Source organism: Octopus bimaculoides, chromosome 5 (genome assembly GCF_001194135.2).
Source record: "Octopus bimaculoides isolate UCB-OBI-ISO-001 chromosome 5, ASM119413v2, whole genome shotgun sequence".
NCBI lineage: Eukaryota > Metazoa > Mollusca > Cephalopoda > Octopoda > Octopodidae > Octopus > Octopus bimaculoides.
Genome location: NC_068985.1, coordinates 126,331,704 through 126,341,467, shown reverse-complemented (window position 1 = coordinate 126,341,467; position 9,764 = coordinate 126,331,704).

The window sequence follows — 9,764 nt, the reverse complement described above, 5'->3', positions numbered from 1 at the left end:
GTTAATTATAGGTTTGTTCAAGGCGAGAAGCTCGTAGAACCGCTTGCACCTTGGATAAAATGCATAGCGGCATTTCCTCCGTCTCTACGTTCCGAGCTCAAATTCTGTCGAGGTCGACTTTGCCTTTCATGCTCGTGGTCGATAAAATAAATACTAGCCAAGTACTGGGGTCTATTTAATTGTCTTCTCCTTCCCCTCAAAAACCGGTGGCCCTCTACCAATATTTGAAACCATTACAGGTTTGTTTTAGCCGTTGTACTGGTGATAGTAGTAGTAGAAGTTCACCGTCATCAATTCACCGTATTTTCTTTACAATAAAATAGTTTTTAACTATTAATGGTGAGATACTATGGATATATTTTCGCGGTGAACATTCCTCACGGTGAATTGATGGCGGTGAACTATTCTGCGGTGAATTGATGGCGGTGAATTATCCTGCGGTGAATTGACGGCGGTGAATTTGCCTGTAATCAGTAGTAGTAGTGGCAAGACTTCCTTTTGTATCCCACCAAAACACCCACTTTTTATTTTATTTTTTTCTATACAAACCCTTGTTTTCGGCTACGGAGAATACGAATCTGCCAAAAAATTGGCAAAAATCGGCATTTTGAAATTAACCCCACCCCCTATTTCTTCATTTTAAACTTGTTTCAGATTTTTGTTCCTCAAAATAAGCGGAAAAATACGGAGATTATGATTCCTGAAAAAATGTTTCCAAAAATGTTTGTAAAATTTTTTTTCAGAATTTTTCTTTTTTTAAATACGCGGAAAAATACGGAGATAATTCTGAAAAAAATTTCCAAAAATTTTTGTAGTTACCGTTACGGTTAGGGTTAGGGTTAGGGTTTTAGGTTTAGGGTTAGGGTTAGGGTTAGGGCTAGGGTTTCAGGGTTAGGGTTAGGGTTTGTAGTTACCGTTACGGTTAGGGTTAGGGTTAGGGTTTTAGGTTTAGGGTTAGGGTTAGGGTTAGGGTTAGGGTTTCAGGGTTAGGGTTAGGGTTAGGGTTTTAGGGTTAGGGTTAGGGTTAGGGTTAGAGCTTTAGGGTTAACGTTACGTTTAGGGTTACGGAAAAAAGTGAAAAATGAGGAAATTGGGGAGGAACGGGGGTGGTCGAAATTTCAAAATGCCGATTTTTGGCAATTTTCCGGAATCTCCGTATCCGAAAACAGATGTTTTTGGCAGAAAAAAACAAAAAAATTGGGAGAAAATGGTGTGTGAGGGGTAGGGGGCGGGAGGAAGTCTTTCCAGTAGTAGTATTTGTAGTAGTAGTAGTAGCAGTTGCTGTAGTAAATGTCATGCAGTTAGCTGCTAAACAGGATTCGAAATTTCAGTTCATACTCATCATAGCAGGCAACGATGTTTGTCAGTGGGACTTTATGCTCATGAAAAATAGATTCAATGGTTCCAAAATAGACTTATCTTTTGTGATTAACATTTCCTTATACGTTGAAAATTTTCATTGTAAAAACAGAACCTTTACAAACATCAAGCATTGAAAGTCTAAAACTGATGTTAAATTCAGAACACTAGAATGTGTGTTGATTTTTGACATTGGTAATATTGCGTGTGCCAAACATCTGACGTTACTACTTTAAATTACTTCCAATAAAGTATTTTGTAACGGAAAAACTGTTTATTTTTAGTTAATTTTTTGATTCTTTTTTGGATATTTACTATACAGGCGGATGGTAGAAAAGTTTTCCACGTGACAGTAAGTGGTGACTCTAAAGCGGTTGAGAACTCCTGCTCTTAAACAACATCATCAAGATACCTGTAGCGCAAGTGGTAATGAAATTACCAAAGTAAGCAAGAGAATTGCTACAGCAATACTAGCAAGAAACAAATACAAAAATTAAGTTTTCAAATATATAAGAGCAAAATATTACAGACGGATGTAAACTCAAAAAATTCTTAGTTCCTGATTATGTTTCTTCAGAACCTCTGGACAAAATCATCTTAGAAAAGCCTAGTGGAGAAATATTCTGTATATCAACAAATGGTTGTGATTGCACATCTATCCTGGAAATTTGAAAATGCGGCCAATGTCAAATTGGCATTTCTTGTACCGATGACCGTTGCATCACATCACATTTCAAAAGTTATGATTTTGCAATCCAAGAACAACAGATAACTATTAAAAATCAGTAGGACAAAAAATAGAGTAAAACGCTTATAACTTTAAAAAGCAACAGAAGGTACTTATATTACATATCAGTGGACGATATGTCTTTAACGTCATATCTTTTGATATGATGTAATGTTGTCACTAAAACAATGTACAAAACTATCCATAAGAAGGATTGGTCCAGAAAAAGATAAAATACTTTTCTAATATTGAGTGCATTGAATTCTTCTTTGACATGTTAGGGATTTAAAAAAATACTTTAAAAATTGATAGTGTTAAAATTTGAACACAGAACGCAAAGATCTGGGGTGAAAAAGCAACAAAACCCCAGCGATAGCTGTGGGCCTAATCTTACAGATTCGACAATCTAACACTCATGCTAACATAAGTTTTGGTGAAACATTCTCATTATATCCGACACAAAAGACTTAAGAGAGTTATGCAAAACACAAACAAAAGATAAATGATTTTCAGTTTTGGGGGCCTGTTTGCTTAGGGAATATGAACATTTCGCTCAAAACTTGTAAGGAGAACATTTCTGACCAACTGACTACTCCGAGCTCTAAAATTTCTCAACACAGATTATAAATTTACATATGTACTCTAAATTTCTAAGATTGTTCCATGGTAAGAGAAACCATTGGTGTTTGCAATTTCGTTTTCAAGCAAATAAAAACCGTCTAGACTGATATTTTGCAAATTTAATCCGAAAGCAAGACAAAGAAAATATGTCTTTTCTAAAGTTTAGCATGTAACCCTTTACTGTTGAAGTTGACTAAATTTCAACGATGGAGTATTGTTTCTGTGTAAGATCCAAACTTACGTTATGAAGTTTGGAAATGCCAAAGAATTAAATATATGAGTGTGTATACACATATACAGACACACACTTATGTGTATATTATTATTATTATTATTATTATTATTATTATTATTATTATTATTATTATTATTATTATTCATAGTAGTTGTAGCAATAGTAGGTTGCATAGGCAGCAAATTCGTTGGAGTGTTAGAGCTTTGGACAAAACGCCTTCCAGTATTTGTTCTGGTTCCTCCTTGTGGCTTGAGTTTAAATCAGGCCATCGTTTTGCTTTTCATCTTTCTAGTATCGATAATTAAAATACAAGTAAAAGGAGTGGGGGGAATTAATGGAATCGTTAGTGCGTCAGCTTGGAAGCTTTGTGGTATTTGTTCCGGCCCTTTTGCATTCTGAGTTCAAATTTCGCTTTGGCCTATTTGGGTGTTGACTTAATCTGCCGCACGGCTTAGCTCCACCTGTTGGTCCCAGTTAAAGGATGCTTTCCTCCCTCTCTCCTTATCCCACGAAAAGGGGTCACAGGCATTGCTCTCCTCACTGACTGATCGATAAAGAAAACACAGTATTGATTATGGTGGTGATGGGGACAGGAAAATACATGTATTTGGTAATATCGAGCTGTTAGTGATATTATTTGTATATTGAGAATGTTGTCTTAGGTTAGCTGTGGTCGAGCGGAGGTATGGTTTAATGAGTTCTACCGTAACCATCTCGTCTTACGTCAAATAAAAAGTATCTAGTCTTAACTCATCCAATGGAATTGACTGAGAGTTCTTTTTTGGGGTCTACCTAGAAGGTCAAACGAGCATCTAACTTCCTCTAATTTGTTCTAAGTTGTTGTTTAATAAAAACACTTCCAGTCATAACATCTTGTGGCATTCATTAATTTCTATGTTAAGATGGTAGGGTGTATTCTGAGTGCCTGAGAAAAAGAGATAGTTGGAGGCAGACAAAGAAGTAAGCAGAGACAGACAACGATTCAGGGACAAAAACCACGTGCCTTTATGTTTGTAGTACAGCTTGACAATAGAATATTTCTCAACTGATTATTTAAACTCCTTTACAATGTTGTTGTTTATTGTCCTTGTTAAAACCTTAATAGGTTCTTTTCAATTTGATGGCCAGATTTTTTAATTAATTTTTTAAAACTAAACACTTCGGATACTGGTAGAATGTGTCACGTAGAACGAACTAACCTACCTTTCTTTCTTTCTTTCTTTCTTTCTTTCTTTCTTTCTTTCTTTCTTTCTTTCTATCTATCTATCTATCTATCTATCTATCTATCTATCTTTTTATTTACATGTCTGTCTTAATATCCTTCGAGCAATCTATCTATCTTTCTCTCTTATATATACATATATACATACATGCATATATTGTATGTGTATATGTTTCTCATTATTCAATTTATTTCAAGATTTCTTGCCAATAGAAAACGAACCAGTTCCTAATCTGGATCCAAGGTTCCTTCATTGGAATTTCAACGCCAACAACGGTATTTTTGTATGTATGTATGTATGTATGTATGTATGTATGTATGTATGTATGTATGTATGTATGCATGAGCAGATTTGTATGTTTTATGTATGTATTCTCATGCATATAGTTACATATCTAGACATGCTCATATATATTTAAATGATAAATTTCTGGATGGTTTTACAGACTTTTACGGTTCCAGTGATGGATTGGATCTGTAGTCTTCGAATAAGCTTTCTCTTTTCTGGTTTTGAGGAGACTAATGTCTCAAGATTGGTATTTAGATAGTGTGTTACATATCCTAGGACCCCAATGATTACAGATATAAACCTGAACTTGTAATCTGGATAGTGTAACTGCAGATTTCTCAATAGTTCAGCATAGGTGTTCTCTTTTTCACTGATCTTTAGCTTTATGTTAACATCGGTTGGGCAGCTAATTTCCACAACTGTGCACAATTTCTCTTCTCTATCCCAAATCATTATATCAGGTCTGTTGTGCTTATATTTTATTGAGATCTTCACTGGGACATTCCACCCGTATTCCTTTTCATTATGAGTGGCTGCAGCTTCTACCATATTGTGGGTTTTCATTTCTTTGTCCTCGGGATTATCCTTCCGATGGATTTCATTATAGAGTGTCCTAGCTACAGCATCATGTCTCATCGGTAAATAATACCTTGATGACATTTTCGGACAACTGCTTATGATGTGGGTGATATCTTCAGTGTGTACGCCACAAAGTCTGCATCGACTGTCACATTTAACGATTTTCCCCATATCTCTATCTCTTTTGTGCATCCGGTACTTGGTTGATATTTCCTGTTCCTGGATTGCAAACTCTTACCCTTCAAAGTGGGAGATAGTAATCCGGCTATTGGTCCATGATAAAATGCATTGATGATCGATGTTACTATCATCACGGAGCTTTCTACTAACATATCCATGCATAGTCTTCTGCTCATATAGGTTCATCCTTTCATCTAATGATACGTTGCGGTAGAGTCGTGCGACTTCTTTGGGCATGTATTCTAGGTTATCAGACACAGAGTGTTGCTCAAGGAGCTGCCTTCCATGTCTTATGGTGTTATCAGCCTCATGTATGCAAACTTGGTCAAGGGATTCACTTCGACACATGGATGCAGAAAGATGTTGCCGAAGGGATATGATGCGACATTCAAAGGCATTTTGGATCGATGTTAAGCCTCTGCCGCCTTGTTTACGTTTTAGGTAGAGGCGGTCTACGTCACTGTTTATGTGGAAATTATGTGAGCATGTTAGCATTTTTCGGGTTTTCACATCAATGGCTAGGATCTCATCAAGTGTCCAGTCAAGCAGCCCAAATGTTGGTATGAGTATTGGCACTGCAAACTCATTGTGGGCCACTGCTTTATTAAATGTAGAGAGTTCTGAGGTCCGAATTTTCTTTATTCAGCTGTAGTATTCTTTAGTGACATGTGTTTTGTTAGAGGTGTAAGATATATTTTCATCCACCCCTAGATACCTGTAACATTCCTTGTTAGATGCAGGGGTAACAGTCAAATCATTGATGTTACTAGTCCGGTTTATAATTTTCCCCCTTTTCACAACCATATAAAAACACTTATCCTGACGAAACTCCAGCCCTTCATCCTTTGAGAATGTTGTAACAAGGTCAAGACTCTTTTTCATCTCCTGCATATTCTTTGCTTAAAGTTTTAAGTCATCCACAAACGAACAGTGTGTAATTTTGGTATTCCTGTTTTCTTGTGAACCAGTGAGATATCCTTCAGCTTTCTTTAACATGAATGCCAAGGGGTTTATAGAAAGTATAAACATCACAGGGAGGCTGCCTCCTTAGAATATGCCTTTGCGACATTGTATTTTATTGGTGATAATACAGTCACTCTTTGTGTTTAATTTCAAAATGGTGGCCTACGATGAAGTCAGGTCAGCTATGGCTTTGATTATTCTCACTGGAACTTTAGCAAGATGAAGGGTTTCTAGAATCTATGAGTGGGGAACAGAGTCAAAGGCTTTGTTGTAGTTTAGCCACATTGAAACTAGGTTCCTCCTATACTTTCGCACCTCTGATATCACAGTTTTGTTGATTAACAGTTGCTCGACACATCTTCAAACTCCCTTCCTCCCATCTGCTTTTTCTGCTGTGATAATGTTATTGGTTTCACAATGGTCCTGGAGGAAGAGGTTTAAACATGCTGTATACATCTTATACATTAAGTTCTGGCATGCAATTGGCCGGTAGTTTTTTGCCATGTGGGTGGTTCTGCATTTGGGGATCAATTTTTTCTCTGCATTTGGGGATCAACTTTGTCTCTGCCAGAGCCAACCAGTGTGGTATGCTACTGTTCCCAATGAAAGCTTGCTGGTACAAATTGATAAGATATGGTCGGTAGAATGTTAGCATCTTGTACCAATATACAACAATCAAGTCTCTTCCAGGTGCTTTTTCCTCCTGGAGTTTCTGGATCACAGTTACAAGAGTTTCACCACCAATGTTGTATGTCTTGGATGTAACGCAAGAATAATAACTTTTTCGGATTTCTTCCAGTCACAGAGTATCTTGGTTAAATTCCTTCTCTTCACTTCAGATTTTCCTTCAGAAGGAGTCTGTCTTCTCGTGAAGGAATTCCTCTGATATTTATTGCTCCTCCTCTCATGATTCTGTATACTGCTGCCTGGTTGCGGTTAATTTTTTTGTTTAATGTTCTCTCAGTTATTCTCTTCTGATGTCGGAGTTTTTCACTGACAGCAATTAGCCCCTGTTTGAGGCTAATCAGTTTGCAAGTGAGTGTCCCCTTTTTGCTGTCTCCAAACATCATTTCTATCTCCTTCTTTACTTTCTGTTGGTGGAACGTATAGTGATTTGCTTGCTTGCTTGCAATAAGCATCATTACATGATGGTCTTCCGTAAACCAGTTACCTTTTTTTCTGTCTTCAAAACCCAGGATGGTACTTTCTTTGTTATATCGGTTTTGTTTACTTTTTGAATATCATTCATGTACTGTTTTGCAGTAGTAGCCAGAGCATATGTTGTTGACCCTCCGTCGCTTACGACATCGAGGGTTCCTGTCGATCCAATCAACGGAACAGCCTGCTCGTGAAATTAACGTGCAAGTGGCTGAGTACTCCACAGACACGTGTACTCTTAACGTAGTTCTCAGGGATATTCAGCGTGACAGTGTGGCAAGGCTGGCCCTTTCAATTACAGGTACAACAGAAACAGGAAGAGTGAGAGAAAGTTGTGGTGAAAGAGTACAGCAGGGTTCGCTACCATCCCCTGCCGGAGCCTCGTGGAGCTTTTAGGTGTTTTCGCTCAATAAACACTCACAACGCCCGGTCTGGGAATCGAAACCGCGATCCTATGACCGCGAGTCCGCTGCCCTAACCACTGGGCCATTGCGCGTCCACAGCCAGAGCATATAGACAGGCGTTAATCTGCCAGTATGTAGGTTCATCACACTGTTGTAAATACTCATCATCAATTTCGTCAACAGCTTTTAATACTGTATTTGGTGGAGTTTTACTTACTTTGGTACAGAATTCTCTCTCCTCGAAAGAGTCCTTCAAAGCCAGAATAATTTTTTCTCGGAAAATTTCAGTAAGGGCACATTTCACCGGCATATAATCCTTACTACTACTACTACTACTACTACTACTACTACTACTACTACTGCTGCTGCTGCTGCTGCTGCTGCTGCTGCTTGCTACTACTACTACTACTACTACTACTACTACTACTACTACTACTACTACTACTACTACTACAATAATCATTGCGGTTGTGCCTGCTATTTACCATAGTAGTATTTACCGTAGTAGGGGGACAGTTGGTCAATTACTTGAGCTAGTAATGTAGTTTGGCTGGCAAGCACTATGGAATCTGTTGGAATGTCGCTAGCTGCGAAACCGCGTGATGCCCTTATATCATTCACATTTTCGTTTTTGTTTATAGAGTTGGAAAAAAGGTTAATTTTCGATTTTTTAAAAATAAAGTTAGTTATTAACCTTCATTTTGTTCTACGAATGTTGCTTGTTGGCGTAGTTGCTTCGCAGTAAAATGATTTAATTCTGGATGCAGATCGTCCAAATATGATTTCAATCGATTCATATAGCCAACAGCGGGGTTTTGTTTCGCTTTTTCGTAGCAGTTAAATAGATCATTATTCAATTCATAACTCCAAGAGAAATGAGTTTGTTTACCTGTTGAGCTGTTGTTTTTGTTCTGTTCCTCGATTGTGTTGTTGGTAGTAACTCTCTGCATGCAAAATTCAAGTTTCTGTCGAAAATCACTACGATCGTGAATAAAAGGCTGCCTCAGTTAATTCCTCTGAAGATTAACCAGTTATCTAACAAGGCTGGTAGTTGTGGTTCCAAAGTTGGGGATAGTATTCATCGTATTTTCGATAGTCTCCCATGCCAAATACGCAACTTGCCTCTTCAAGTATGTATGTATGTATGTATGTATGTATCTACACACACACATTTTTATCTCTGCATCTATCAATCCCCCTGCTTGCCTTTTTGTCTGTCTGTCTGTCTGTCTTTTTATCTGTGCACCCACCTTCTCTCATTCCTTTCTCTCTCTCTCTCTCTCTCTCTCTCTCCTTCTCTCTCTCTCTCTCTCTCTCTCTCTCTCTCTCTCTCTCTCTCTCTCTCTCTCTCTCTCTATTTATCTACCAACCTTTTTTCTCTCCCCTTTCATATACTTCTCGTTTGCTTCTTTTTATTCTTCTAGGATCTACGTATGTATTGCCCTTTAATTACTCTCTTCCTTCCACCACAAACTTACAACGTCTACAACCCTACAATTTACAAATCACACATACAAAAGAAGAAGCAGAAAGAAAACAACACAAATATATTACAGACTAATTTCTCAATATTCAAGTTCAGCGTCAACAATGCAAAATAATAGCGAGTCTTGGTGTCTTGTCTGCATTATTTTAACAAGGAAACCTTGTGATTGATGATAAACAGGGATATCAACAATAAACACAAGTAAAAGAGAACAAGAAATTTGACGAATAATAATAATAATAATAATAATAATAATAATAATAATAATAATAATAATAATAATAATAATAAATGCCCGGATGCAGTACCAGGCAGTGGCTCTCATGGCTTCTGATCTTAACTGATTGGAAGTGTTATCATGTACATTGTTTTGTCTTGGTATAAAAAGATGGGCTACAGCAAATATTCTACTCAATATCACAGATTTGCTTGTCGGTTGTTTGACCGTAACCAGTTGAGCATGTCCCTTGGTGGCTGACGATATGTGCATCTCTGATCATGAGCAGAAGTAGTGGTGGAGCATCATAGCCATGTGTTGAGA